Source organism: Anabas testudineus, chromosome 17 (assembly GCF_900324465.2).
Source record: "Anabas testudineus chromosome 17, fAnaTes1.2, whole genome shotgun sequence".
Classification (NCBI taxonomy): Eukaryota; Metazoa; Chordata; class Actinopteri; order Anabantiformes; family Anabantidae; genus Anabas; species Anabas testudineus.
Window position 1 is genome coordinate 8,164,299 of NC_046626.1, and position 7,390 is coordinate 8,171,688.

Below are 7,390 nucleotides of genomic sequence, written 5' to 3' on the forward strand. Positions count from 1 at the left end.
CAAGCTCGGTTCTTACTTTTTACTTCTTTTGCAGGATACTGTAAATCATTTAACATCATTTTATAATTTCTCTGTCCTCTTTCCACTCATCACAACCGATCGAGGCAGATGCCCACCCACCCTGGGTTTGGTTGTGCTGGAGGCGCAAAAGAGGGTTTTCCTCTTCACTGCTGTCTAGTGGGGTTTTCTATATAATTATGTATACAGTTATGTTTTGTAAGGTTTAAACCTTAAACACTGTAAAGTACCTTGAGATAACTTATTTTGTGGTTTGGAGCTATAAAAATAAAATTGAATTGAATTGCTAAATACGAGCTGTGTCCTGCATTCTGTGGGCTAAATACACCGCAGTCATAGATGAGCTCATGATGTGATGTGCAAAGTTAGTCTCCTTTTCAGTCAAACATTTTAGCACTTAGAAATGACAGAATGTGGCAGTGATCTTTTTCACATACTTTCCTTTCTGTCTGTCTCTCTATCTCATAGAGAACAGATACCTTATCTGCTTTCTACAACTGAAATACTCCACTTATCTGTACCATGCATGACTTCATCAAAACCGCATAATGTGCTTATTTAAGTCTCTAAATAAAGTAAATATGAAAAAGCAAGGGTCATTCAGCAATGAATAAACAGAGAAAGTAAATAATTTGGGGGTCTGTCTATGCTTTTTGTAATCCTTTATAGAATAGTTGAACCTTTTAAAGAGGTGGTTATCATTCTGGGAAAGAGTTACATAAAATATTAACTACTAATACTGAAAAATACTAAAGTAATACTAAATTACTAGAGGTAAATGGTAGAATATAAATAGCTGTCTTATAGATTGTACAGCAATTCATTTTGTATCTTCCTGGAGTGCACCAGAGAGTTTTTTATGTCCCACTAGGCCAAGGTTGTGTATTCATCCTTGGCCCACAAAGAATTCCTGTTTTTGTTTCAAGCCTCTATCTATGCTGGTGCTGATACTATATCTTAGGAGACAGATTATTTGAAAAAACATTCCCACGCAAACAGGGAAACAAACATGATGTCTCTCTGCTGGACAAATTCTTTCTTCTATTTTTGGATGATATAACGTGCATTATTTTAGCTTTTAATATTATCTCACCTTTCAGCTATTACATTATGATAATATATCATCAGTTGAGGATGTGGCTTTTAGCTTTTAAATTTTTCTTTTTGCATTTAAATTCAAAGCATTTAAAACATTTTGTTTAAATTGTCTGGACTTGAGGAAACACGTCATTTTGGTTTATGCTCTTCCATATGAAGTAGATACGAACATTACCTTTTCAGCTGTGATGGTCAGGTCTTTAATCCAGAGTATCAGTAATATAAGTGCTGTTGCATAACGCGATGATCAAACGCCTTCAAACAGCAGAGCACTGTGGCCAAAAGACAGAGAACAGCACTGAAGACACATTTAGATTCTGTCATTGTCCTTTTTGTGCTCTCTGTAAACATTGGTTAACCAATAACAGGGATCATTTGAATAGCGGAACGGTGTCATAGATAATTTTAACTTAACATGAGGAGTATAACACTGCTGTGTCGTCATTTGTCACATTTGTCAGCCACTGGCAAACAGCCTGTTACACCCTGAAAGTTTGGCCGACTATTTGGACACATCACACAAGTAAAAAAATGCACTACCCGGTATTATTTTTGCAACGTGTCTGAGGATTGGATGTAGCCCTGAAAAAAGAGATAAAACGAAGCATGACCTTTGTAACAGATGTTAGCAAGCATGAAAGCTTTTTAAAACCAGCTTATGTTGTGAAAGGCATTCTATGGGATTTTGTACAATTACTGGCACGTTTGAAGAACAGAAAAAAACTGGAAACTTAATTGAACCTTAGTTGCACTATATATGTATTTTTACATGCATTAAGATTGCAGGCAGGCAGGTGGAGGACAAGTTTTACATGAGACAGTATCTTGGTTCATCAAAACTGTGCGAATGTCCTTGCAGACTTCAGATTCTTTCTGCCCCAAGCACATGGTTCAAGTCAACACCTCATCATCCTGGAACTTAATAAGTCTCCTTTGTGCATGTCAGGATTCTGCAGGATTATAGGCAACTATTTCCCTTCCAAAAAAAACAAATCCAGGAAACAAACATATTGCACCTGCAAGGTCCCTAGAATCATACAGGATGTCTCTCACCCCAGTCCCCAGAATGAAAGTTGCAGCAAAAGCAGTTAATTACTATGACATGTACAAATGTAAATGCAAAAGTCCAACCATAGGAAATGAAGGTACTTTTAGCATTTTATTTGCGGTAACATCAGTAATATATAATATATTTCCAACCATGTAAACCAGAACTGGTGGCTCTGGAGCAGGAGAAGATTATATGCCTGCAGACACAAGGGCTAGACCCCTCATGTGATAAAGCAGGGACTAAGTAGAACCATGGGGAAACATAAAGGCTTGGATTGCTGTGGTCTGCTGATTAATCAGGAGGCAACAACAGGAAGTCTCATAAAAAAGAAACAAATATAGTGCTGTACAGATCGGTAGCAGCAGAGTGCATATCGTTTGTGTAGAAAATAAAAACAATGTTTGTTTGATTCATATTATATAACTCAGTCACTTCCCAGAAACAGGATGCATAAGTTCATTCGTTTCTCAAGTTTTTGCACAAGTCATCACCCAGTGTCCTCTTGATGTGACAGTCCATTTATCATAATCTATTTACCATTTTTACACCCTGACACGTAGACTTTCTGTCACCTCCACTCTGTGAGACTTTCTGTCTCTGATCCTCATGTAACTGCGAGCACACACACATGCACACGCACACACACACATGCACACACACACACACGCTTGCAGAAATTTTGCAGAAATGCTAAGCTGTTTCGTTGTGTACAAGGGAAATTGCATGTAAGTGGAAGTAGAACATCTGTGATTGTTGCGAGTCAACAGTTGATAAGTGGTTAAAGCTAATTTCAGTGAGAACTTTATATATTTTGGTATCATAGTTGTCATGGCAGTATGATTCGCTTATATGTAAAATATTTATTCTTTTTGCTAAGCTTTGAGGTAATTTGCTTTGTTGATGTTTCTTCAGAACCTCCTATTTGTGCAGGGTTAATGTAATGTGGGCCTTACATAAAGCAACCATTACCAGTCAAGAAAGGCAGAGTGGAACTGAGTGATGCATTTATTCTCTGAGGTTGCTTCAAATGTGACTTTCCACTGCGAGCATTTACAAAGGAAGTCCCATTTTTGATTTCTGACAACCAACAGCTCAAGCCTTTGATCAACAATATTCACAGTGGCGCTTGGAAATGACATCATTCACTGTGATGTGTTTTTCTGAGAGCTGTGATGAGGATGTGTTTTATAAATCTGTCAATAGTGCTCACAACTCATATACAGCATGTGACATCGTGAGCATGGTTCTTCCCCAAAGTGGTTTCTTCCCCAAAGGAAGTTTTTCCTCTGCACTGATGCTTGCTCAAGTGGGGTTGTTGGGTTGTCTATATGATTCTGTACACAGTTATATTTTGTAAGGTCTCAAACCTTAAACACAGTAAAGTGCCTTGAGATGACTTCTTTTGTGATTTGGAGCTACACAAATAAAAAGGAAGTGAGTTCAAATTCAAACTGAATGTAAGATGTAGACAGGAAAATGTTATTGTAGGTCATGAAGGGGTTTCAGGGTGTAGAGATGCTATTTTTAGTCCATGCCTTACACTTTGCAGTTTGTGGAAACACATCACATATAAAGATCAGTTAGCAGTTAGCACCTTCCCACTGTACACTGTCTTTGTTAAGAGATAAAACTGATAAAACTGCAACACTACAGCAGAATTGTCACAGACATTTAAATACTGTAAACTCTAAGTGAACTTGCATATCACAGACATAGGTTGGCGACTGCACAATATGTCACTCTGTTAAGAAACAAGGCCTGTAAAGTATTTGTTGACACCAATGTCTGAAAATCAGGCATCAGTAGCACAAAGCAACCCAAGCTGTGTCCCATGATGATCACGTGACTGGCCTAAGGCAGGCGTAGAACCGACTGAAAGACCTGAAGGGAGCCACAGCTACTGGGCCACAGACGAGGGGTGAGAAACGCTATCAACGTATTTATGGAGACCTGTTAAGATTAAGACCCTGGGTGTGAGTCGTGCTTGTTTGTGTTCTCTTTACATGATTGAACTTGTTTTTGCAGCAATTTTAGTAAATGCATTCATTGCTTTTTACTTTTTTTTGGGTCACTGTGGGGCAGTGAAAACACTAATACATTATCAGCTTTTTAGGTGATATGGGAAACTTGTTATCCTAATCGTACCCTAGCTGCAAATCCAGCAGATAAAAAGCAACATTAGAATGAATTAATTCATGTTTCTAAAAGGGGACAGCTGCCCGAACTATGTAAGAGTTTGCCCCCGAGCTGCCCTCCCACTCCCAACTTGTCCCACCCCTACTATTTAATTCACAGCTTAATAAAACAAAAGACTCATAGACTGTGTGCCTATGATTCATTTTGGATTAACTGAAGATTTAAGCTGCCATTTCAGCCAGGACCTTGAAAAAGTTTCCAACTAAAGTTGGATCTACCTGGTTAAATAAGTAAATAAATAAACCTGGCTACTGTTTTTATTACACAAAATCGATTAGATTCATTGCAAGTGTAGCACAGAAAGGGTCCTGATACCACTGTACTTGATAGAGCCGAGCTGCCTCCTGTTTTCGGCGCAACTCTAAGAGGAATTCACATGACCGTGGTGTGTTGAGTCATATAATGCCCCATCCATTACCCCACATAAAAGTCACTTTGTTCTTTGTAATGATCCACTTCAGCACAACCGATTAGAATAATACTTCACCGTACAGTGGCTCTTTCATTTAATTGTAGCTCCCACGTCCTCACTGAGAACTGGTGGCAAAAAATAACAGCACAGCAACGCAAACCAAAGCAGCTAATTAAATATTTTAGCATTCAGTCATGGATTCAATTCTTGTATTGCAAATGAAAATGCTACTACACTCTCTAAACTAAAGAGATGCCTGTTTTCAGAGGCATGTAATCAGTAAAGTGGAGCAGTGAATGTTAACTAGGCAGCAACACTTTAACTAAAATCATTTACTGACGTAAATCTTTGACAGATCATTGCATTGCATCATTAAATATCATTTCTAAAAACATGTATTATTTGTACCAGATATAAACATTCTTCTTTTTTTTTTTCAGGGTTTTCTTTAAAGCATTTACAGCTTTTTACACCTCATCACTGATTTACCAACACCTGGCAGAGGCTCAGGAGGCGAGTGTGAACAAAGCAGCTTGATCTGGCACCATCTCCCATCTCTCAGCTGTTGTACAGCAGAGCCAGCACTGATGCTCGGAAAAGACATCTGCTGCAGGTGGTTCACAGTCTTTGTGAATTTATGTATCGCTTGTTTGCGAATGTGGCAGCTATCCCTCCACCTCTCTTACAACACATACGTTAATGCTTCCCTGCCACCTGTCTGCGAAGGGCCTTTGATCTGATGCCATTTCTATTAGATTCATTTGATGGCATTAATCTGAAGGCCATCCCTTAGGAATTGTGAGCTAAATGTTAACCTTAGAATGCTAAGCTTCAGATGTTACCAGAAAATGCAAAGTGTGATAATTATTTTTAGTTACAAAGGACAAATTAAATATGAGACCTGATGATAGTGATGTAGAGGAAAAGTCAGGGGATCTCAACAGTCAGAATGATTCATCTTCTGGGAACCATGAATGTTATGAAACTGATAGAGACATTGATGTTCATGATAAGATAATTTTGAACTTCCATTCTGCTATCATTACAAGTGAATATGATAAAGTACTGCACTACAGCATAATATTGACTTGTCATAATTATATATTTAATTAGGTTCTATAACACACATCAAAGATGCAGAAGCCCTTATATTTAGGTAGTTAATTTCCCTGAGGGAGAAAACCTTATATGGAAATATGAAGAAACAACACATTTTAACCTTCATCTACAAATACGGAAAAAGTTTTTCATGAATAATATGTGATAAATTTGCTAACCAGACCTGGTATAATGACGCAAGACTGAGACGCATCAAAGACACGTATCAACAAGTAACCATACCACGGAGGCTTGAAACTGCAGAAGAGAAATAACTGCAATGAAAGCATTTTAATGTTGTCAGTGACTCGGAGGAAGTAAGAGTGAGAGAAAATGTGAACCTTTAAAATGAACACAGGATGTTATAACTACGTCTCACTACCAACCTACAAATGAATGACCCCATTCAACCTGTTTACTCCAAAAAAACTGAAACAGCACTTCTGGGGCATTTCCATAACGTAAAGCTGAGATGGTCCAAAAATTCCCCAGCACTGTTTTATTTGAAGATCAGAAAACTCAGGACGGCAACTTGATTATATCAAAACATTTCAGAGAAATGGGCACAGAGAGCATTAGAGAGCCAAACCATCTTTATACCAACTGTACTCACTGTTAACCACAGTTACCTCTGCACGTGTGTAATGAAAGAGAACTACATACACATCTGTTAGTGTGCAGAAATACGTGCCATCTGTCACAACTAGTCAAGGGACACGTTAAACAGTAAATGTTTTTTATATTTTTTAAATCCCACCTATGAAATTTGCATTAAAATTTCCACTCAAATGTGAATACCAAGGAATATATTATTAAAATTGCATTAGTACAACTGTGGTAATGTTTCATTTAAACCCACTTATTTAGCTCATCTTTCACAGGCAACATCATGACTTTTAAACACCATTAAACCGTTCTATACCTGTAAAACTGTAACACACTGCAATGACATGTGCCTCTGTGTAATTATATGTCATTAAATATCATTACAGCAACATCATCATGTTCAGGCCTATGCAGTGTCAATAATGTGTTGCAGCAATTGTGGGTTTGGGTTATTTATTTTTGCCAAATTTGGGACGTAAATACAGCTTACTAGCTAATACTGTGTATTTACTTGTTTTAACTAAGGCTGCTTCTAGCTTAAGAGCAAAATGTAACTTGAGTCATTTGTCTCAAATACAGAAATGAATAATAATTGTTTCCTTTGTGTTTCCCATTCACAAAGCCTTAGTCTTTTTAGTAATGTGATAGGTTGAGCCAGCTTCTGAGACTACTGTAAAAGGAAATGAAATTTATATGCAGTCTATATTCTTTGCAGGGCACTAGCATTGTTTGCAGGCTGCCTGGCGAGCCGTTATCTATCAATTTACTGTCTCGAACAAGCTCAAACAGTTGTAGGACTGTAATGAAGTATAAAGTGGTAAATCTGTAGGGGTTTGTACAGAGTGCAACAACATAGAGAACCAGAGTCTCAATGCTTTACCTGCTGTCATCTAAACTGCACAAGCTTCTAT

General features: G+C 37.8%; 1 protein-coding gene across 1 annotated transcript in view; it reads right to left on the reverse strand.

Moving 5' to 3' along the window:
• The window catches only part of st3gal3b (ST3 beta-galactoside alpha-2,3-sialyltransferase 3b), a 38,464-nt gene extending 37,041 nt beyond the window's left edge, over nt 1-1,423 (reverse strand). The window contains exon 1 of the mRNA XM_026375032.2: nt 1,292-1,423. The gene's annotated coding sequence lies outside the window, so the exon portion shown is untranslated. The remainder of the gene's footprint in view (nt 1-1,291) is intronic.
• Between the last annotated feature and the right edge of the window lie 5,967 nt (nt 1,424-7,390).